The sequence below is a fragment of the Poecile atricapillus genome, chromosome 1, assembly GCF_030490865.1.
Source record: "Poecile atricapillus isolate bPoeAtr1 chromosome 1, bPoeAtr1.hap1, whole genome shotgun sequence".
NCBI classification, from domain to species: domain Eukaryota; kingdom Metazoa; phylum Chordata; class Aves; order Passeriformes; family Paridae; genus Poecile; species Poecile atricapillus.
Genome location: NC_081249.1, coordinates 38,743,276 through 38,768,348, shown reverse-complemented (window position 1 = coordinate 38,768,348; position 25,073 = coordinate 38,743,276).

The following is a 25,073-nucleotide window of genomic DNA, read 5'->3' as shown; positions in this document are numbered from 1 at the left end:
TTAGCAGCCTCCTTGCAAGAGATCTACAAATTCCTTGCTGAGGTGTTTGTTCAAATGCTTTTTGGGGAGAGATAAGGCAAAATGATGCATCCACCCTGCAGTGGAGGGTGGCAGAAGGGCAGGTGCAGAGGTGGGTGTTGGTTTCATTTACCCAAAACACTACACTTCAGGCCCTTGTGAAAATCCATTCACAGTGGCTCACTCAGCTGAGGTATTTTTTCTTCCCATATGTGATGCTCTAATCCTTTGCCAGAAAGGCAGAAAGATTTGAGTTAGGTACCAGCCAATAACAAATTCCTGGCCACTGAGGCACAATTTCTCCAGCCAAACCAGAAAAGTAGCAAGACTCTCCCACTCAGTCAGAAGAGAGCTAGTGGTCCCTCACTTCCTTTTATTTCAAACCCTGCCAGGTGGAAGGACATAAAAAAAGAGCAGAACTCAAGTATTTCCTTTCTCCCCCACCCTTAGTGCTAAAATAAATAGAAAAATAAATTCTTGATAACTAAGCAGAGTTCCAAACTGGCTCTGGCAAGTCATTATAGTATGTAGATTTGTTTTCTTTATACACAAAACCAGAATCAAAATCCCATATAAGCTTCTTTTGGCAGTATCTGAAATTACATGCCTGATCTTTTTATGCAGCAATCCCTCACTGAAAATGCTTCTGCAATTTAAATGCAGTGTGAAGCATTTACTGTTCATACTCTGTGCAAAGGTCTGAGGGAGAAAACAGAAATTTATCTTATTGCAGTCATTAATGCAACTGTCTTCAGCTAAGCAGAATAGCACTGTGTTCCCGGTTAAACTGGGGCCTCACACTGTATTTTTTTATGGTCACATATAAACTGGCCCATAATAGCGTATCAATAAACCCCAATTACACTCAGGAAAACACTAAAAGCAAAGCTCAAGTGAAGCTCAATAAAGTCTACAGGCAAATTAGAGCTGTGTGGAATAGTGACATCCATCTGGTATTTTTCAGTGACTTCTAGTCAATTACTACATTTCATCATATGTAATCCTCTTTTATCTTCTGTTCCTGCTGCTACAGTAATTCTCACTCTGCTACATCTGTGGCTTTACTGTGAATTTTTATCACCTATGGGTAAGTGGACTTTTTTTTTTTCTCAGTAGCAGTTGTGCTGTACTTGCTTGGGGAAGAAAAAAGAGCAAAATCCAACCCAAGAAAAAGATTTAATTGCAAGAGAAGTGAAACACAAACTTAAAGACTGCAAGGTAATAATATAAAAGAAATCTATTCAAATATGGCAGATAATATTGGGCATGGCAAGGATAACTTTCCACTCTCATGAATTGTTGAAAACATGGTGTAGGTTGACATGTCTGGAGTGACATGTATTTTTAACAACCTTCTATGAGTTGATTATATCTGTGGTAACCCTTTAAAAAAGAGCATTCTAAAATAAATATCTAATATTGTATCTTTCTTAGAGAAGGAAGCTTTGGTTGTCATGTTCTCATGACAAACATTAAATCCAGAAAAATATTCTTTGTATATGTTGAAAGATGGAAGGTTAAACCTGCAGCAGAAGAGTTGATTTTACAGCTCTAGTACTCTGTGCTAGTCTATTAACATGTTAAATCTTACAGAGGCTTCCAGTGATTTTTGTGCAGATGTAGAGCAGGAAAGGAAAATCTTGCTCATTTCACAGCTCTGTGCAAAAGACAGGCATCACATAAACCATTCTATCGGGGACTTTTCTCCTGGGGCTTCAGATAGAGAAACCAGGCTTGGTGTAAATTATGAGTTTGTCTGTGGGAATATTGACTGATGTATGGAGCCATCTCCACAGTTGCCCCAAAATCAGGGGACACTTCTAGATAAGTAATCAGGTGAAAGGGTGAAAATTAAAATAGAGCCACAGAGGAAAAGTATAGGAAAACTAGCAAGGAATGCATGGTATGGATCTGCACCCTGGCTATTCTGCATTCTTGCAAGAACTTATTTTCATGATGTTTTCAGGGGATTGATACCCTTACCCCAGAGTGGCAAGTGAAAATGTCATCCTGTGGCATGGTCTTTTTCTAGAAAGGTGGTTTTCTCTTTCTACTACGAATTCCCAATGGGGTGCAGCTGCTTGCACATTTTTTGTTTGGAAGTTATTTGGCTGCCAATGAGATAAAAACAAGCTAGACTTGAGCTTGCTGAGCCAAGTGAAACAGAGACTGATTGCTGCTTTCAAGTACCTCAGGGAAACAAGATTCTGTAAAGCAGAAGACAAAGAAGAGAGCAGAACTAAGAAATACAAGAAGACTAGTACTATATATCATCTTCAAAATAATAGGTTTTTAAGCAGAGGAAGAATGAGGGTCTGGAGTTGCTTCCCTGTAGGAACAGGCTGCAAGAGGCCTGAGTAGATTCAAGATAGAGCACAAACAGCTGAAGAAAGAAATAAAGTGATATGATCTAAAGATGCAACAGGAAACAGGATTTGTTGGTGTAAGAAGATCTTTTCAGGCATATGAAGAATTCTTTTTAGACTTTAAAAACCAGAAAAGTTGAGTGAACTATTTAATCTTGTCTATTTCTCCATTTTGAATGAAAATATAATGTATAATGTCAGACGCAAATTACAAACGAGAAATGGTTTAAAATGCACATATTGCCCCTATTTTGAGTTCCAGGATTCAGGTTTAGGAGAACTTCTCCCCTCCAAATTCCGGGCAAATGTGGCAGAAGGACATTGCTGCCCCAAGAATGATGGTGGAGCAGTACTTTTGGTGTGTTCACTATTAAAGGACTATTAAAGCCCTAGAAAAATGGTTCCTCTTATGCTCCTAGAAATCCCTCTGAAGAGTCAAATCTATGCCTTCCTCTGTTGTGGTTTGCTTGAGGCTAGAACCAAATGTCACCCATTTGTCATGAATCAGGTGCTAGAGCCAGGAGCTGGCAGGAGGGATGGCAGAGCTCCCCAGACCGCCTCGCTGCCTGGATGCGCTCATTCAAATGTCACTCAGTTCCCACAGTAAGCAAATAAGCAGCTGCCATGAGAGAACTGATAGACACTTTAAGTCCTGGTTATAAAACTTGTTATGTATTATTTACTCAGCATTGACAGCTTGCTCTGCACTGTGCACACAAAGCAGTGCACTCTCTGCCTGTGGGAGCTCTTGATCTCAGGGATTAAAAATCCAAAGGTTGGGGAGACAGTCTGAATCCGGATTACTGCACCCAATGTCCTGGCTGCTGCTGTCTGGAGTGCATATTTCCTTTCCAATGCACAGCTATTAATTTCCTTCTGTGGAAACTGAGGTGCACCAAGGGATCCTAACCTTTCTGGAGTTGGGACGCTGCTGAGACGTACCCAAGTTCCAGGAAATGGTCCAGATTTTTAATCTACGCATAGTCTTCAGCAGCTTTATATTCAGTGAAAGCAGATTACCTGGAAGAACTGAATCAGTTATTCACAATTTTCGTATGACTACTTACCCACATATTTCAGTGCTCCTGTGTAATTTTTTCTCAACAGGTCTAGTTACCCCAGAAGAGAATTACAGTGATATGCACTTCAAATGCTTGTCTCAGAGATTGCCCAACACATGGTATCATGACATTTGAAAATATCCAAGTTCAGTGTCTCCAAATGACATCAAAATGAACTGGCACAGAGACCAGGAAATGCCTAAAGTTACCTGACAGGAGGTGCCAAGAACAGGGATATCTAAATCCCATAATTCTTCAAAACCTCAGTTGCTACTTTTTTTTCCTCTTGTGTGGCACCTTGTTTCATGCAAGAGTATTTGATCAGTGCTTAATCTGGACTAAGATCAAAGGTGTTCCTCAGCCTGTGCAATGTCAGATGTACCACCCAGCTGGCTAAACAAGGACCTCACACTATGGGAGATGCTCTCTCCAGTAGTCCTGGACTGGCTGCATTGCTAAGCGGCCTCACTAATTTCTAAAGACTGTGTCACGATTCAGCACACGGGGTCTGAAGGAGGATGGCCATTCTATGTACAGAGGGCAATGGATAAAAGAAGTGGAAAAGGAAGAAGGAAAGAAGTTGAAATAACTGATGGAGCACAGGGACAGGAGGACAGAGGAAAAAAAAGAAAGTGAGGGGAGCTGCAATTTAATTAGTATGCTGACTCTGAAGAGCCCTTTCAAAAGTAAGTAAAAGTCAGTGAGCATTTATCTTTTAGCCCTTTTATTGTGTGTGTGTATTTGGCACGATGAAGGTTACTGGGTCAGCAGGAATGGGATTCAGCTCAATGATAAAGAAACTCAAATCCAAATCTCTGCTTGTGAGCTGTGTGTACAGGCTCCTGCTATAGCCAGTGGAGGTCTAGGGGAATGGTAGCTGTCTATGTGTAGGTGATTGATTAGTGCATTCTGAGATGTCATAGAGTATTCAAGATAATTCTCTGCAGGTACCAAGTGTATCACACAATTTATTACAACTTAAAAGTCTGCTCAGTGGCAAACAAGATATCTCAAAATTATTCCAGATACCTAAGTGTAAGCACCTAAATCACACCCCTGGTCGACAGTCTGAGAGATGCAAAGAACTATTTTTCTAACCCTTGCAAATGATGCTCTGGGTCTGTCTGGATGTGACTGTCCTAGCTGAATAAGAACTCAATCCATTGCATCAGCCTAAGCATCACCAGTACCCTGGGGGATCTCTTGAGATCACTGGTGGTGCTCAGCAACCTGTCCTGTGCCTCTTCCTGTGCTGGTTGCTCTCCAAGTTCCGGTTACAGAACAATTTGCAGGTCTTGCTGCTTTCTCAATTGTCAGGAAATATTTTCAGTAATTATGTTGCAACCCTCTGCCATACAACACATTTAATCTTTATGAAGCTGTAGTTGGAAGTCTCACAGGTGTCCATTACCTGCTGCTGATTGATGCAATTCTCTTTATTTTGACCACCCTTGAACAATAATTGCAAAATCAGAGATTTTCCTGAATGCCGCAGTCACACATCCCATTGTTCCAGTTTTAAGTGATGAAATAGTCCCTGGCCTTTACTCTCGAAGCTGGCTTCCCAACCAGTGTCATGTCAGATGAGATGAACAGGGTTATAAAGCAGTACAAAACTTGATGCTCTGATTTCACAGGTTTTGCTTTAGTATTTTAGGCCCAAACATTTTAGGGTTCAAGCTACAGAACAAGAAAATTCAGCTGACTTTTCAAAAACTATCTCATGTTCTCTAAAGACCGTCATTCCTCTGTCCTTTTCCATGTTCAGTGTTCATCCATTCACATTTTGCTTTTCTTTAGGAAGCAGAGCTGGCTGTGGTTTCAGCTGAAGATGGCATATTTTTATTCAAGAGGTGACTAAAGAAGAACAAGTGAATGACTTGAGTCCTCTACTGGAACCAAACCTTTGGAGACGTAATTGTAAAAAGTGTGGGTTGATTTGAGTGAATGAATGAAAGCTAAAGGCGGGAGATGGGATCAAAGGCATTGAAGTGGCAGAGGCCAATCTTATTTATGCCACCTTTTTCAGCATTAGACAAACGGCAGCAGACAGGCTATGCTGACTTTACCTTTGGTTTTGCAAAACCTTTTGATGCAGATTTTGCAAAACCAAGACAGAACAGTATGAATCTGGGTTTGCATTTATTCAGAATGTCAATGTCAGGAAGGGGAAGGGATACTTGAAAAGAAAAAGCTAACTTTTTTTGGTTGATTTCGCCTCTAAGCCTCAAGCTTGTGATTAACCTTCCTAAAGCTCCTGCCTGATTTTCAGACTATTGAGGAAGCCAGGCACCTTGTTTTCCTCAGTTTTATATTTAATAAGGTTGTGTACATCTGTTAGAAGTCTCAAATCAGTCACACTTGAACATATGGTGAAGTAAAGTCAATGAGACTATTTGCAAGCTTACAGTTAAGTGTGTGGATGGGAACTTTGCTGAGTCAGGGCCATATTGACTCACAAGACAAACTGGCACATAGATTGATATTTAGCTGTTAGAGGCAAAAATAATTGCCTGCTTCTTCCTGACTTTTTTTCTTTTAATACATCGCTTTTATAGGTAGCATGCAAAACTATAAACATGAATACACGCACAAAAGAGAAAGCAAATTCTGACAAGAATTCCAAGAGAGGAATAAAAGCAAGGGAATTTCATCTGAAACTCTACTGGACTGACATTTGTTCTCAGCTTCCTCTGAAAGTCGACTTTCAATCTCATGCCTTCCAGAGTGTGCCAATGAAAAAGTCCATGTCTTATAGCCAATGAAAAAGTCCATGTCTTATAACATATGTAACGAGTTTTTTTAAAGCTTGCACAATGTGTGCAAACTAAATCAGTGCAGTGCGGCTGACTTGACATGAACCAACAATCACTTGGTTGTTTTCATTCTGGAATTTTTCCGTACTGGAATTAGGCACTCATACTGAAGATGAAAATATTTATTCTAAAAGACATATAGAGACATAAAGAAAGCAGATGAAAAGTGAGGGTAGCAAAGAATAAACAGTTGGTCAGCTTTGAAGTGAACATGTCGGGATAAAAATGTCAGCTCAGCTAAATTAAAGAAAATAGGAATGGGAGAAAGTGATAGCAGAGTAGGGAGTTGAGCCTGGGAGCAGCATCTCTGTCAGAGGACAGCCTGCTACAGGAGACCAAAGTAGAGTTTGAAGTATGGAACTGAAATTTTGACAAGAGGAGGTACTAGCTGTATAGCTCTTAAGTCTGCCCAATAATATAACGCAAAGGGACAGCTGTGGAGGGAAGGTTGGGTGTTCCAGCCCAGTGTGGAGTCACCTGTAGAGGCCAGGTGCTTGGTCAGTCAAAGGACTGATTGCTGCCCAGCTCTTTGTGTATCCAGTCCAAATACCTGTTTCCAAGCCTGTAACCACATTTCAGAAGGATTGTGTGCACCTGATGAATGGAGATGGAGGAGTTTTGCATTTTGGACAATGGAGACTTTGAAGAGGTCCAAAGGCACAGTGGTAGACCTGTTCATGAATTGGTAAAAACCTTTGGTGGGAGTGTCTGACTCCAGGCAACGAAAACCTGGTGATTCAAAATGGCAAAGCCTGCTTCTCACACCTGTCTGTTGAACACCATGATGTTTGGGTTTTGAACGTCACTGCACTGCTGAGCCACTCTGTACTTTGGGTCTGACAGTGCCACGCCCTGTCACTGCTGCTCCTCATGACAGAAAAACATGTGCATGGCAGAAGCACAGCATTGGAGCCCTGCCTGAGAAATGGCTGTGTTCCTCCTGTTCTGGTTCCTGTCACCACATTTGTCGCTTCTCAGCTCTTGGCTGGACTGGGAACCCTCACCCACTGAGGACACAGGGTGTCATACCCAAGTGGTTTTACAGCAGCAAGTCACAGTTGATGCAATTTATTTTATGTCTCTTTTACATATGTGGGTGTATTGGAGCATGGACTAAGGCAGAAAAATTAGTCTCAAAATCTTCTGTCAACAAGCAGGTACATTTTAAGTTTTTATGGCCAGTCTCATTGGTTAACAAACTGAACATGAGCTCCCACTGTGGTGTGCTAGCTGAGAGCATAGACGTGAGCCAAGGAGGTGTAAATAGCAGCTTTCCCTATGTGAGTGACTGGGGAAAGCAGGATGTCATGCAGGAGTGGAGGAAGTGTGTATTCCCCCTGCCTTCCCATACAGCAGAAGCAGAATTGTTTGCAGAATACTGTGCCCCATGCCAGGCTTAAAAGGAAAGAAAAATAGAAATAGAGAAGATGAAAACTGGAGAGATTTTAGGAAAGATAATTTTAGGAATTTAACGGGATTTTAGGAGCAAACATCTGTGATTACAAGTATGGAAAATATAAGGGTCTTGTGGAAGCAGCCCCTTTACCCTGAAAAAGAAGATTCAAAGCTGAGCTGAGAGCAGCCTTTTAACACCCCTAGAGGGGATGGGAGTATCTGACACCAGTGAATTGCTAACCCTGTGGAAGAAGCAAGAGCTTGTGTATGTGTTTGGAGTGCCAGGCAAAGCTTGACATTTTGAGGGGGATTTGCACTTTTAAGTAGCAAAGGTAATTAATCATTGGAGTGATTTACCAAGGGATGTATCTTTAATTCAAAAGGGATTTGGCTTAAAAAAATACTGTTTAACTCAGATAGGAATTAACCTACTGTTTTGTAGGAATGTGACCCATATAATCAGAGCAGCTCCGATGACCTTAAAATCTACTGAGCTATTATTTTTTTAAATCAACCCAGGTTATCTTTCCTCAAATATTTTAGTTGCTAACCCAATCACATCACCATCTTAAGGGAATTATTCATAATTATGGAGCAGAGTCTCCTCTCAAGGGGAAAAAGGTAGAGGCAGTGCTTTCTTTCCATTGTTTAAATAAGTCAAAGCTCTCGTAGAGGAGAATGCATAAGAAATAGCAGCTGTGCTCAGAGAAGTCAATCTAAAAGGAGCAATAGCATAGCAGCAATTTTAGGGAAATGAAAATAAAATTAGGGGGAGACTCTAGGTTAACAATGCTTGTTTCAAAGGAAGGGCAGCAAAAACACTCCTTGCCCAGGTCAAGATACACAATGTATGTTCTGACTTAAAAAAAAAAAATGAAGACAACAATACAAAACAAGTAAAGTCAGGCCAAAACAAACCAAATCAAATTTATTCATGCTTTATGTAGAACAGAGGCTCTAGAAAAAGATGAGAGATATCATGTGACAGTCATGGCAAAAATAACACACTTTATAGTTATGAGCTCAAAACCAAAGTAATTTATGTCATTGAAAATAGAGTTCAATTTGAGCTATTTCTGAAGTGGATGTAAGTAATGAAAAAATATCAGGCTATGAATTCTGCATTTGCAGTTAGAGAGTAGGCAATGGCATAATGTGAATATGTGAATAATAAGATACTACAGACACTTGTGGAAGCAGAGGGAAAAGCTGAAAGGTGTTTTTAGATGTGATTCTGAATCTGACTGACTTTTTAACAGCATTCACAAAGCCTACCATTTTCATAACATGCTTAATATTTCATGTCTGGCACTGAGTTTTACACTGAGATTAATATTAACAATAATACACATTTGAACTGGAGAAAATGAAACAAACTATTTGAAGATCGCATCTACTCAGCACTCACTTAGGATTACTCAATCCATCTTCCTGTACTCAGACCCTTGTTTACTATTCCCCAGTAAGTACATATTTCCCGTTTGAACCAATTGAAAAAAAAACCTACAAAACAGCCCTTCCTTCCCCACCTCAACCAGTTGTGATGTAAAGGTGATGGTGATTCCACCCATTCCTTCTGCAATACACAGTCTCTACATTATTTTGCAATGCATTTGCAAAGGAATACTGATTTTACCAAGTAGGTCACGTAGTTCATTGATGCTGTGAGTTGCACTCACACAGTTAGTAATTTTGGTATCAGTGAGATTCCTTGAATGTGTAATATCTACTCAGTGGGACTGAAGCTTCCAAAATGGGACTTGGAGAATATAAATGCCTTGTGCCCTACAGCAATAGCTGCAGTGCCCTGGTGTGGATTTGCAAAGTGTGACAGAGACTTCAAATGAGGGACACAAAAAAATTAATTATGCAGACAACTGAAACCGCTGAGGATCCCTTCCTTTAGGGGAAAAATTCTTTCTGGTACCAGAGACTCATGATTATTTATTTCTGCTCGTAATTTTCCATTACAAAAGTGTGAAGACACAAATCTGTGTCAAAGGGAGATGGTTTTTGAATTAAAATTGTGAGTATGCTCAGGAGGCAAGGGAATATGTGCTTAAAATGTGACTTGAGGGACAAAGATAGAAGAGACTACTTGGGGGAACAAGACTACTCCCTTAGAAGGGGGATAATGATGAAGAGACTCAGGATATGTTTAAACAGAAGTGCAAACGTGAGCTGCCCCATGGTCAGCTTCCCCAGTCACTCACATGGGGAAAGCTGCACATAACTATTTCTATTTTCAAAGCTTCCCTTCCTGTAGGAAGCAGGCACAGGGACAGGAGAGACAGTGTCTGATTGGGTTTTGGTTGCTACCAACAGCATGGTGCATGACCAGCGTGCACGCCCTGAGTAGGGCATTGAGCCCCATTGAAGCCTGGGGATTGGCCTTCCCTATCCCAGGAGGAAGAAACAGCAGTCAAATTCTTGCTATAAATGAATGACTCCGGAATAGTCTGCAAACTGCCACATGCCCAAAGCATTCCCATGTCTGTATCAAAGATGCACAGTGAGGAGGCACCTCACAGGCACATTGCATTACACATATGCACAAACCTGATTAGCTCATGAAGTGTTTAAACCAAGAACCCAAAGGATGCTATCAAGAAGATCTTTATATTTCAAGAACCAGGGAAGTGAGAGCATGCAGAAGTGAGGCTATTTATGAATTCAGTGGTAGAGTGAGTGTTATATAATTCTCCAAATAGGAATAGAAAATTGCACTAATTCTTTGGTTTAGGTTCCATTTTTTCTGAAGCAGAAATTGCTTGCTTGTAGTTTGTTCATGTTATAAACTGATGGAGAAGCAGATAGTTTTGGCCTACCTGAATGCATTATCAGGCTTATTCATGTCACTGAGACCATTTGGGCTGAATTGGCAATACCTTTGTCTTCTAATTTCTGAAAGATCAGTCTGGCTTAGCGAGAGTTGCTTTCCCCATTTCCTTTAAAGAGATAAAACCTTTTTGTATGATTTATAGAAGCAAAAAATCAAAATGCTTCTTATTCTGAGGTCCAACTCCATTCACGCTTTGCTGGGTTAATTTGTGTAAAACCAGAAGAAAACTAGATGACATTGGGTTTCAAGCCTGAAGCAGGAGCTGAAAGAGAAGTGCTGGAGAGCCATCACACACATCAGCTCTCAGCTTTGTGCTTGACATCCAGATACCAGTGTCAGCTTTAGATACATGTCCTTAAAGAACATGGTTTGGCTATAAATATTCTGGTATTTAGGAGAGGTAGGGTTGATGTGTCACAGCTTTGATCTTCTCTGGATGAGCTGAAGAAGACAGCTTGACCCTGTGCCTGGGCTCCTTGCTGATGTGTGCTCTGCAGCAACACACATCCATAGTGCCCAGGCCTGGGTGAACAAAACTCACATAGTCAAACTTTCAAGACTTCAGAGAGTAAAAAGGAGCAAATATTTAAAATAATTTTTTGAATACAAATTAAAGAAATATTATCCTTTTGGAAGAACTGTTCCAGGATTGACAAGTCTCTGTCAGACTGTCCTGCTATGAATTTGGAGAGCTGGATTGGAAGGAAGCGAGACTTTCCACAGACAATTTAATGGTGCAAATTATTACTTGTTGTCATTCACAATGATATTGCATTGGTACTTTAGCATGCACTACAAAAGATTGCCTCCATCCCCAGGGAAATTGTGATGTCAAGAGACAGAATAATCACAGAGCTTGAGAGGAGACACAGGCAGGGAGGATGACATCAGTGGCACAAGGCTACACAGCAGGTCACCAGCAGAGAAGCACAAATGTCTGGTCCCTGACCTGGATTGTGCTTCCTCCCCAGCTCTTAGCCTCGCACCAAGAAGAGGCTTTCCACCCTTAGTGTTAAGTCTTAAAATAAACAATGTGATAGCATCCCATATGTGGTCCCTGAATTAGTGCACAATGGAAACTGGTTTTACAATCTCTTACATTGTTACCCTGCTGTTGCTGTCACTTTTCAGCAAGATACCCCAGATAGCAGTCTGGCTCAGCAATGACAATTTCAATTAAAAACATTTGTTTTCACATCCTTTTAACAGTTTCCACATGGTGAGAGGTGCCTTCTCTCCCCATGTGAATCTGGGGCATAGGACAGTGAACAAAACATGCATGTTTCTCTCTGTATGGAAAACTTAATTCCATTGTGGCTTCATTTGGCATTGTGCTGTAGCAGAGCCAGGGTGTTGCTCTGTTCTGTATCTCACAGTGCTAATGGGAGTTCATTTTCTCTAATCAAACGTTTTCTGTTTAGCCTTTTTCCAACCTAGAAACAAAAGCAGCTGTCATACAAACAGAAAGGGAGCTCTTGTGTAAGGGAGTTAGTTTGTTTGCTGTGATATCCAGTCTCTAAAAATGCTGTTACTAGTTTGCAGATCATATTTCTGCAACATCTGGGGTTAAGTACACTTTATGTTGCTGTACATAGATTTAAATAAGTTGAGGCATTTTATAGTTTAATGTCCTGACACTGCAAAGTAAACACATTTTTCCCGTGCTATTTAAGAGTGTTTTTTCACATTAGTATGCTAGGCTTAAGGAAATATTTGTAATGTGCTGCAAATATGTACTTTTTTTTTGAGGAAAATGATGGGGTTTGCCCGTTAGCAACATAATCCTCTTCCTCCAAAGGGCCTATTTCTCTGCCACTACCCGAGTTCACTGTGTTTCACAGAATTCACAGCAATCATCAAGGAGTCAAGGGATCAGGACCTGCCCTGCATTTGAAAATGATATGCAGATATGTTCATGTTTGATGTGAAAGGCAGGCATGAATATGACTGAATTGGAATTTTTGACCTTGGAGGAAACAATACTCACTAGCAGTTATTAAAACCTATCCTGGGGTGAGACAGAAACCTGGTCTCTTCCCTTTGCAGGATTGCTTGATACTTTTTTATGTACCTCACCTCTCTAGATATCTCCCTACTTAATTTGAAAGCTCCTCTGATGTTTATTATTAATTGTCTGTGAACAGTCTCCCTGAAATGAATGTTTCTTGGTAGATGGGTACCTACTTTTTCCTCCTAAAACCATCTAGCAGGTACTTAGATTCCTAGAGAATGACAAAAACCTAGGTACATTCAGGCTTGACCTGCATCATAGCATCTCTCGTCTTGTATGCAGAGGTCTGGCAACTGCAGCACTCATTCTGAGTGGGAGAAACTCAAAAGGAATGATCAAAAGGCTGAGGCAAGCTCACCTGAGGGGATGCTCCTCTCCAGCCACCACTGGGACTGAAAAAAATCTGGTGAGGTGACAACTTACTGCTGACATTGCCTGGTTCCTTATATAACTCTAGGTCTCCTGTATTTCTGTCTGGAAAATGGCAAACTATATCTCAGATCATCCCAAGGCAGCACTAGGGCTGTTTTTTCTCAGGTGGGGCACAGGAGGACACATCTGTGACCTGACAGAGAAGCTCAATATTCCTTTTGTTTTCTTGTGCTCTCAATGGAAGCATTAAATATTTACCAGAAATGGATTTCAAGTGCTTTATTTCCTTGCATGAGAAATGCATGAAAGGTACTTTCCAAGCATTCTGGCAGCTATGTTGGGTCGAAAGACCATCCCCTCTCACTGGGCACCAAGAACTTCAGCTACTTCTGAGACATACTTAAGTCAAGCACCAAAACCAAGCAGACTGTGGAAAATGGTGTTCCTTCTCTCTATTGCATCAACAATCACTGTTGTGTTGCCTGCCTGTGTGAGTTCAGCAGCTGTTGTGGGACTGAAGTCAAGGACCATCCAAGTAAAATGCAGAGACCATATTATTCCATATGGATCCTGGTTTTTGCATAAAGGTGAAAATAACCTATATATAGAGGAAGTGATAGGGAGAGGTGGTGAGATCAGTATTATTTTAACTGGACACTTATGTTTAAACACTGCAGTCATGTTACCAGACTGCCTTCCTTTTTCAGGAGGACACTGAGCCCTGGGCAAAGAGAGTAGCTTAGAAAGGGCAAAAACAGGTGATGGGAATGGGATGAGCAAGTAGGATGTGGAAGATGGCAAAGATTGGTTGTACTTCAAGGAACACTGAAGAGCAGAACCCTTATGGTACATAGTGGTAGATGCAAAAAAAGAGAAGAGATTAAGAGTTTTATTTAAAAGGCAGCTCTAGACAACCAGAAAAGTGAATGCAGCAAGTCAATGAAGCCAAATAGATACCTGTGGTATATGAAATTTAAAACAGTGATAATAAATGTTTTAGAAAAATCACTCTATTTGTCTTATACACTTCAACAAATGCAGTGGGATTCAGCTGATCTCCATGGGACAACCATCTTGAGGAACTGCTGTTGAATCCTGAGTCAGACCAGATTTTGTGGCATATGCAAAAGTAGTACAAATAGTACAAATAAATAAATAGTATAAATAAACACATTTATTTTATTAAAATAGGTAAATTAGCTATTTTAATAGCCAATTTTATTAAATAAATTAATAAATTATCTATTTAAATAGCTATTATTTTATTTAAATAGCTAAATTAGGTAAAGAATAAGATAAGAATAAGTAAGGTAAGAATTAAGTAAGTGTATTTTCAAAGTCCAATAAATAGTCCAATAAAGTTCTGGAGTTTTCATGTTCAAATACACGCATATCCTATAGGCAGGTCGTATTACTTATTATGTGGGTATTTCTTTGTATTTCTCTCTTTCTTCCACTGCAAAATGGACCAGCTTAAAGTAATACATATATTGCAGAAGCTGCTATTTTATAGAACTCACCCTAAAGGTCAGTGTCCCAGAACAAAGAGTAAAAAAAGCATCTTTTTGACCAGCTAAATAATATAATCTGGATTTATTAGCACTGGAAACAGGATAACATAAAAGTGAAGCTATCTGTATGACTGAAGTTTTAGTGTATGTGAACAGTGTAAGGCATAGTTGGGCAAGACTTGAGGCTGATTTGACTTTTCATTGACTTCAGTGGCTCCTTGAAATATCCATCAATCAATAATTAAATAGATTAAAACAAGAGGTCTCTTGGAAGAAAATATTAGAAAACTGTTCCAGTGTATTGACAGTATAGTAATTTAATCTTGGCATGAAAACAAATATATCTACCAAATGTCTAAGTAAATAAATTTGTTTGTTAGAATTGTTGTTAATTTAAAAGAGCTGGGGTCTAATGCTAAAATCCCCTTATGTGTCCAAGCATAAGGTGTAGACTAAACCGGTTGTCTCACTTAATAGTTAAGCGGGAGATTGAGGTGGATGGTTCCAGGGTTCATCTCAGGTAAGACAGGTAGTTAAAATGCCTGGAATAAGTGAAAGGACCTGGCCATTGAAAGTGCCTGTTCCTTTCTGTTAGATGGTTATCCTAGTCTAGATATGTAATCAGCAGGCAATCGGAGTTAAATAATGATCTGCACTACTGGTCATTGCTTTTACACAAAGTTCGAGAGATGGAGGAGTGATACACATTCCCCATGACTGGGAGGCCTTAGCACCTGCTGAAGTGGGCAGCAGAGAGAAATGATGACAAATGTACATGAAGTGACAACTTCAAATGTCCAACAGGCATCAGAGCTCCTTTTCTTTGCTGGCCACTTGAGGAACTGACATTGGTAGCCCTGGATGTCTATTGATCTGAATCATTCCTTGGTCTCTTGAGGTCAAATATGTTTGCCAGTTACCAGGACCATCAATTTAAGTAGTGTGAAAGTGGTCCCTAGGTATTCATAAAACAACAGTTTTCAGATGCCAAAAGATTGCTTATGTGAATGACATCTCTCCTAATCATCACAGAAATACCCTGTGTTTGTACAAAAAAATCTGGATTGAGAAAGGACCAAGAAAGGAGATGCTACCCTGTACAAGATTGAGATCTCTCTCTTTTTTTTTTTTTCCTGGTAAATGAAGGCTTCCCAGAACTCAAATTGGTAGCCCACAAAATTCTGGTCAATTTGAATTCTCTCTGTCTAGTTGGGTGTTGATTAGTTTTTGTGGTACAGAAGATAATCCTCTGGAGAGTGGTGATGGTAGAAAATGAAGTTTTTTTAGGCTGTTTGTACCTGCTTCCTTTTTTGTGTTATCCAAGAATGTATTATACTGTTAGCACTGCAGAACCAAAGAAAGCTTGTGAACTTGTCCCCTGGGGCATGACAGAATGATTAATTAATTTCTAGTATCACCTACTATGCTTAGGAATGTTTATCTTGCTGTGGCTGCACAAGTTAGAAGGAGGCAGGATCTGAACAGAATTTAAACTGTGATCAAAATCAACATTACCTCTTTCTGTATTGTTAGAGAAATGGGGGAAACAATGCTAGAGCTGCTCTCAGAAAAGGCAGGAAAGGGGAACAACTGAGTGTAGTCTAGATCCATAAGAAACTAGTCTTACAATCATAGTGTCCCACAGAACTGATGATTTTCCCTTCGTTTCAAGAGTGATTCAGGCTGGGAAAGCCAGAAAATAACATACTCTGTGATCTTTTATGATGATTGCCTTCTTACCACTCTCTGGTACGTAATGGTACTTGCTGCTCATTTTCGCTTTGTACTTTGATTTGTGGGGGTTTTAAAATGTCAAAACACAGTTTACCCACTTTTTATATACTCATAAATCCAAATAAATAATAGAATAAAAATCGGGCCATTTATTCAGTCACTTTTTGGTGTATAACCTCATTTCAAAAATACAGGCATAGCTGCAGGGTAAGCAATCTTTCAGCATTATGTTTCCAATCTGTCAATCTGATCAGAGTTTAAAGGACTCCTATTCTCTCTTTTCCATAGAAACAAAACACTTAGTCAACAGTAAATATAGCTTAAGCTGCCTAACAGACAATATGCATCTCCACTTCTCCATTGTCATTATCTTGGAAAACTGGCCAGTTGTCAGCTGAATGGACCTTGGTACCAGGCATTTTGAAGGTCATTGAGTGGCTCAGTACAGAGGATTTGGCAGCACAAACATTGACAGATTCTGGAGAAAATATGTGTCGGGGATGAATCTCATTCCACTTTTGTGATCGTGAAAGTCATCACATATTTGCATCTAGGTATATAACCCAAAGATTATATGTCCTGATTTATGACTTAGGCCTCATCTACTTCTTTACAAGATCCCCTTTCAGTGCTGAAGTAGATCAATAAATTTAAACTTCCTCACTTTAAGGCTAAGGCAGCTCTGTCCTGTTCTACTTTTTGGATTTCATAACACTGTTTTCAAAGCTGGTTCTTTGTTTCAACAGTGCTGAAATGAAGAGCTACAGTGGTCCTATGCTGCAGAAATAAAGAGCACCAGTGCTGAAATAAAGAACTACAGTGCTATATTAATTCTTTTTCACTATCACAATTTTCTATAACAAATCTCTAAAAGGAAGCACTTCTTGGCTCCAGTTCCTTGAACTCTGTGGTAGCAAAATTAATGACAAGTTGCAAGGTTTTAAGTTGTCATGATTAGAAATGCATTATAGTTGATCTGTAGTAAGTAGAGCTTTATGAGGCAGGAGACAATGAGTTGCTCACTGACCAAAAGAAAATCTCATTTCTTAAATTGCAACAGCTGAAACAAACCTAAAAACTGTGAATATTCAAGCTGCCTGATTTAATTTGTTCCAGTGTTTTAGTCTTCTTTTATTTTGTTTAGTTTTTATCAGGGAACAGAAAAACTTCAATTCCTTTTGAAGGCTAAAACTACATACAGAAGATGTTTCAGCAGAAAGACCCAGAGCCATTATTTGCCCTTGTAGATCTAAGTCAGAAGCCTGGAGAAATAAATATTCTAGCAGTATTTCTAAGAGTAAAGAAATTGTAGAAATTCTTTATTTTTCTGAGTTTGGTAGAAGCAATTCATCTGTTATTTCTGGGTGGTCATGGAGTTTATACTGGAAAGATTATTCTATAACTACAAAACAAAGCCAAACCACAAATATTTAAACAGCTAAGAAGACTTTACAGTGACAGCCACCAAAAACCCCCTGTTTTGAAAAGTCTGTCAGTGAAGGAGACAGATGAAAAAATTTTGAAAATTCCTTCAGAAAAAGTTTAGACAAAGTCAATGGGAATCTCTCTACCATCTGATGTACTCAAGGTTTGTATTTGTAAATGTTAAAAATGTTGATTGTAGTGGTATGAGTTTACAGTTTTATCTCAGCATATTTTTTTCCTCGAATAATGAGTGCATGAATGTATTAAATCAGCTGATATTTCAGTATAATTTTCCAACAAAGTGACTTTTCTAATAATTGATATTTCCTCTTCCATACTTGCTAGTGAAGCCTACCAGGGAACATAATCCTACTGTCCTTATTTGTAGTAGCACCCTGTACTTCCAAGTTTTCAGGAGCAGAAATTGGCTTAGAATCAGAAGTGCATTTGAGCATCTAGGAGCATCTTTTCCCAGCTCACCCTGGTGTGGAAACAAATCCTTCAGCTGACTTCAACCAAGCAAGCTCGGTACCCCATTGCTGCGATGCACAGGGATCGCTGGGCCTGGCTGGGCCTCCTTCATGCGACCTCAGTGACATGGGTGCTGGGTTGCCACATGGATGTGCTAGTTCACCCAGGGCTGGGCTGAAGATCTCTGTATTCCATCCCATAACAGAGACAGACACTTGTCCTCCATGGTAGGAAAGCACCTGTGATGGATGAGAAAAGCCATGCTACAACATTTGTGTGTTCTGTCCTCAGCAGCCTCTGGATGCAAGACCAAGCTCATTCAGAGCTAGGCATCCAAATGCAAATATGAAAGATTAATTTTTAAATTAATTAATTATTAATTAATTATTAATTAATTATCTAATCTACCAGGAGATAAATGGAAAATTAGATGCCTGTTAAGAATTTCTCATTTAGGCTCATGCTGTGGGCAGAAAAATCACACTTTCCAGAGGACTCCGTATCCTCCATGTCTTAGGTACCTACTTTTACATGGGATAGGCTTCTGTCTGAAAGTGTCCTTATTTCTTTTTTGACCCTAAGGAAGATTTAAATAATTTGATGTCATTTGAAACCTGCTGTTTACCAGTTCTAGATAGACAAAACAAAACTAAAAAATAAAAATGGAAAATATGTAAATACATATAAAAAAATTTCAGAAATATAAGACAGTTAGAAAAAATTAACCCAATGAAAATGGTCTTTGTGGAAATAAAATTATTAATTATACTTGCATTGAAGGATGAAACCAAGAAAAAATAAGTGAGCTACCCAAAAAAAAAAGCTATCTTTAAATTACAAGAACTTTACATTAAAGCAATCCACTAACTTCTTTTATGACCTTCTTGCATAAAGTAAAAGATAGCAAATAATTTTAACTATGGCTTTGGTTTATATTTTTGGGTTTGATTTTTTTTTTTTGACCCCGAGTCACTAATTGCACAGCAAAGGTAGGCAAAGTAATCTGCAGCTGGATCAAACAGCATTGTTTCACAGTGGTATTTTCATGGCAACCAGAACACCTCCTTGTGCTTTAGAAGTAATTGTAAGTATTTGGAAGTATTGTAGCTATACAACAACACCAGAGCATTCTAATTACCCATCAAGTAATGATTTTTTTCCTGATCCACTGAAATGCACTAACATAACCTGTGTGACTCACCCTTCATTAGATGATGTACATAATCACTTACTTAGGGATGCAATGATATTAGATATTTGCATGGCATCTTGGTCTTGTCTATATACAAAAGTTCTGCATGTGCAATGTGGTTTAGAAAGATACCAATGAAATCATATTCACCATAGCCTGTAACACTGGCTACCTTCACCTTCCATGAATCTAAAGAGCAATCTTTCCAGGAAATTCTGCAGTACTAAAATAAAATCAAAATAGGTGACAGTCAAGCTACCATATCCCCTTTACAAGAACCATTTTTTGCAGTGAATGAAAGATACAGAAACCATACTGGGCAAGAGAGAAGAATTCCATATGAATATATGGATGTTAGTTATTCAGACAGGAAAAAGCTTGTGTTTAACCACATGATGTAAAGAAAAACATCTGGGGACTTCTGATTCCTGAATAGTATACAGATTATGGCTAACTGTAAATAACCATGAACAAAGAATATCTCAGTAGCCAATATTTTTCTCTGCTGGTATCAAATGAAATTCATTTGGTATCAGCTGGAGTTTTTATAGTCCTAATGGAAGTTATTTTCAGTTATCACGTCAGCCCATAAGTATACAAAGGCAGCAATTTTGTTGGTAATCTGGAGATCAGTTTGTATGTAGGGGGTATACTTTAGACTGTTTCTGCAATGCAGACTTTTATCTTTAATAAATGTGGTGAATCATAAATAAAAAGGAAATGATAAAAAAAGAACAGTCAGCTAGGGCTAAGGTTGGATTTGGAAGCATTTCATAGCATGAATGTCTGAACTCTCAAACATGCTGTCCCATAAGCCCTGTGCTCAGTGGAGAACCAAGGTATCTGAGAACTAAATAAAACTGATTTTTTCTTTACAATAACTCCTCTGTTACTCCTTTAACGTATGTCACAAGACAAAACCTAGTTGAATTCTGTTGGGATGCACAACATACATAAAATTGCAATTCTTTTTAATAAACTCATGAATTTTAGCACATAGAAAACTGCCAAAGGATTAAGTAATCCAATAAATAAGGAAGGGTTTAACTCTGTTTTTTTATAGCTCTGCAAATCCTATCAACATTGCCAGCCTTTAATTGTGGTATGTTGATTATTATTTCAATACTCTTTGTTAAGAGGTAAATTAATTCTCCAAAATTGCACTTTTAGAAGAGCTTTCATATTTCACAGCTCTGTTACTCATTTTCTCTAATGACAAATTTAACAGTAGCTAGTTAAAATTTATCTAGTGTAATGCATACACAGTGCTTAGAAGTTACAGAATGTGCTGTCACAGACAATTTGGCTGTGCAAGAGAGTAGGGCCAGGCTCTCAAGAGGCAATACAGCTGAATTTTCTTATATTGATTAAAATGTCAGTGACTGTCAATGTTAGAGGCCCTTAAAGATAAACTGAAGTTTTCTAATGCCCATCAGCCACTATAGCTATGTGAGGTACAGATTGCTGTCCTACATAATGTTCCCTGGCATCCAGGAGCTCCAATTGTCACACTGGGGCAACTATCAGGGTACACAACAGTTCCATCCAGGCTTGGAACTAAACTCCCTCCCACTGAAAATAGAGTCAAGTGTGGGAGTACATGATATAGACCCAAGTCTAATTCTGTTTCTTGGTTGGGTCTCAGCTGGAGGTTCATCAGACTTGGAAGTGGTCCCATACCCCATCCTCTGGCTGCAGTCCTGTGAGGCTTGCTGCAGCAGCTACTTGCCTGTTGCATTGTTACATTTGTGTAGGGAAGGTATTGTAATTTACCAAATAATTATGTGTAATATTTCATCATTACGATACCTGCTATTAATGCCGATAATGTAACACAGTCTGTCAAACTGTGTATTGACTTCACATAATTAAACATGATCAGCTAATGAAGTGAACAAAAGTAACCAGCTGAACATAGAACATTCTAGATATTGGCTTTTAACAATGTTAAACTTCAACATTTACCGCTTTTTTACCACTTCAGGTAAAATTAAAATTGTAAAAAAGGCACACCCCCTAATTTTGTAAAGAATGGAAAGTTCAAAGCAATGCAACAGTTCAAATATTTTCTTTTTTTGGTGAAAAACACTCACTACTGTTTCAAGCTGAAATGCAGAAAACCAAAAAAACTCAATTAGATAATCCTAACCTGTCACAGATGATCAGTGCTTTTGGGTTTGAATCCCAATAGTGAATCTATTTTTATGTAATTGTCTTCACAATAGTCACAGGGACACAGTTTGTAACCAGAACTAGATTAATAATTTTCTATTTAGGTAACAAAGCATTTTGGTGTAATCGCTTGGTTATACTTCTTTTATGGTAACTTTCTTTACCTGTGCAAATGGTTAAACATCAGCCCACATTCCTTTTGCTATTCTGGTAAAATAACTGAGTCATGAAACCTACCTGAACTGACAGACAAAGGCAAACTTTTAGCTTCTCTGTGTGACTAAGATGACAAGAACATTTTTCCCAGCACTACTGAGATTTGGATCTTCATTGCCTTTCCCTTCGAGCAGTCAGTTCCACTTTAGCAAAGAGAGTTCCAAGGCTGTTAATAAGCCAAAATCACCATAATATCCATGCTCACTTTGCATTCATGACTGTAAGGCAATACGGAATTAGGATTCTTCTGGTGAGTACAGGTGCTCTCATTTCACACTGAGGACCAAAGGGGTGAAGATCAATGTCTGCATTGATATTAAAGCAAAGCCACTGAAGTGACATCCTGAACTACATTAAATACCAAATTCCTTGGCTAGAGAACGGTCTGATCTATTCTATTCTGTTCTATTCTATTCTATTCTATTCTATTCTATTCTATTCTATTCTATTCTATTCTATTCTATTCTATTCTATTCTATTCTATTCTATTCTATTCTATTCTATTCTATTCTATTCTATTCTATTCTATTCTATTCTATTCTATTCTATTCTATTCTATTCTATTCTATTCTATTCTATTCTATTCTGTCCCGTCCCGTCCCGTCCCGTCCCGTCCCGTCCTGTCCCGTCCCATCCCATCCCATCCCATCCCATCCCATCCCATCCCACTCTCCTGTGGTGTGCTGTGCTCTCCTGTCCTATCCAAGTCTTTACAGTAGTCTCACTATGAAAAGAAGTCCAGCATTTTTTCATAAGTTTAATAAGCAGCATACTTAACATCCCTCATATCAAGATTACATTTTTTTGCACTTTTTTCCTCTGGGAAAAGAAAAACATGCGCAGTTGTTGCTATATTTTATATATTTGTAAAGGCCTGTATGCACAAACCAGCCTTTGACATAAGTCGTGATATTAAGGGCTAAAGTCCTTGAAACCTTCATGCAGAAGGGAGAGTAAAGCAAAACAATATCCCTGTGTGTAAGAGAAAAAATGTAAACTGTGTGTGTTAGCCAATAGTAACTTGCTCTGCCCGCAGACCCTGTAGAACCCTATAAAAGGTGTGCTAAAGATAGAAATAAACGGCATTCACAATTACTTCTGTGAAGACTGGTGAACAGCTCGGGGGTCTTTCAATATGCAGTGGTGTGTTTTTGTTGGGTGGGACACACTTGAAGACTTCTGCTTTGCAAGTCAGGCTCTGCTTGCTCTAAAGAGACATCCAAGATGCAGCAGGTGCTGAGTTCTGTGACAGTCCTTATTTTCCAGGTTAGTTCAGTCTATGTAGTCCTGCATCCTCCAGTCCCTTGAGTAAGCTGCTTGTCTGGAACAGGAAAGCTATACATTTATAATAGAAAAGTGCATTATGCCAGCAGAACAGAATTGTCAGCTATGTAGTCAGCCTGCAGTAGGCTTAAAGAGAGGAAGCCTTAAAGAAGAAGTGCAAGAACTTGAGCCTTATATGTTATTTCTTAGAAAGGCAATCAGAAAGCAGAAAAAAGGTTTTATGTGCTCCTAGAATGCTGTATTGCTGAAGATTACTGGAATATTCTGTCCTAGTTGAAGTCTAGGTTATTTCATTTCTTTTTTCCATATGGAAGTAATAAAGGCATTTATTGGAAAGATAGATAGACAAAGGACACGATGCAGTCTCATAACCACACAGAACTAGCTTGACTTCTTAGGAATGCTGCTACAAATCAGCTTAGTGTCAGTAAAGAAAACAGTGTGGGGACTTGAATTTCTCTCTGTGGATGTGAACCCCCATCTCTCCATACCTTTCAGAATATTCTCATTTGCTTTTCTGCCAAATTGATTGTTAAGCTAAGTTAGTTCTAAGTAAATTGGGACTATGAAAAGAGTAAAAGTAAATACTGTGAGACATTGAAAAGAGAGGTGGAGTCTCCTTTTGCTATGCTTCAGGACAGATTTAAACTGATTTAGCAAATTTCTTGAGCCCTACTTTGAGAAGGCGTCACCACAGCTCATCCTACAGACAAATGCTGTAGAGATATCCCAGCAGATGGGAATAGCATTGAAAGCAGCTGCTCAATCATAGGCAGTACTGTGGCTGCTCCCATTCTATCTTGTAGCCTACATCCACAACTGTCTGTTTTCAGATGATAACTTAAGCTGAGTGTGTAGTTAGCCTTTGCCTCACTTCTGTTTCTGCTTGCTTCGTCTGGAGAAGCTGGATGTTGGGCTGACAGCAGGATGAATCTACACCAGCTTCTTCAAGGATCAGCAGGCAATTGGATGTGACAAAGACAAGGCTCCTCTACAGAATGAGCATTTTGGTCTGACACAGCCTAGGCTGGTTGTGGCTGTCTTCCAGCAGCCAAGAGACAGCTCACGGCTGCTCAGTGGGGCTTCTGTCTCAGCCTGGTGAGTGAATGTGCTGAGCTCTGGCATGGCAATCAGGGTGGCAGCTGAGCCTGATGGACCCTCAGTAAGAAAAAGTGACCCATCAAATATTTTCACGTGACATTTCCAAGTAGGAATTCATTGTAGTTAACTTGGGGCTCTTCTGTGGTCAGGACTGGTTAAAAACAGCAGGTGGTGCACAAGAATGGACAGTCACATTATCCTTAATTATACCAGTAAACATGTCTTTTTAGACTGTGTTTCAAATATTGATAGACCACGTACAATGCAATACAATGCAATACCAGTCTAGTAATTAGTGGCCCCAGGCTATCTTCCAAACAAGGCTGCATTTAGACTTATGTGTATGCATTCTGTGAAATGATACTTGACACAAAATTTCTAAGAAATGCACAAATGATTGAGACATGATTGAAGAACTCCCTCTTGTCTCCAGTTTTTCTTATGATAACTGACCTGAATTTCTTTTAAGTCAACAGGAAGGTTGCTGTGATGCCACTGAGTATCCTCTAAATCCTATTTATCAATTCCACTGAGATTACTTGCAGATATTAAGGCTGAGTAGGTATTTTCTGATTTGATGTTTATCAAATATAAAACTGCAGTAATGGTTGGAAACCTAAAAAAATATGATTCTTTTCTAATGACGAAGAAAAGGACTAATTTTTTATAGGTGATGCAAAGCTTGCAGTGCTCAAACTAAAAAAACAAAAATCCCAAAGCTGTAACAGAGACACTGAACGTGTTCCAAAACTATAAAAAAAGCAGAGTAAACCAGTAAATCATGAATATTGTAATTACATGTAGATTAACAATAAAATTGGAATATTTATAGTGTTATTATGCTGAAAAACCAATTTGAATTATTAGGAAATCACCTTATTTTTCGATATAAATAAATTGCTGCCCCTGCCTCCATCCAATTCTGCATTCAAAAACCACATGAATTAAGTTATAAGAGTGGGGGAAAAAAGTATTTTCTTAACAAGTATTTTCTGTGCTTTGCAGTGACATTTGTCATGGCTAGGTATTGCTAATAATGAAAAAGGTACAACCACCATACACAGACGCCAGAATTCTATAAACACT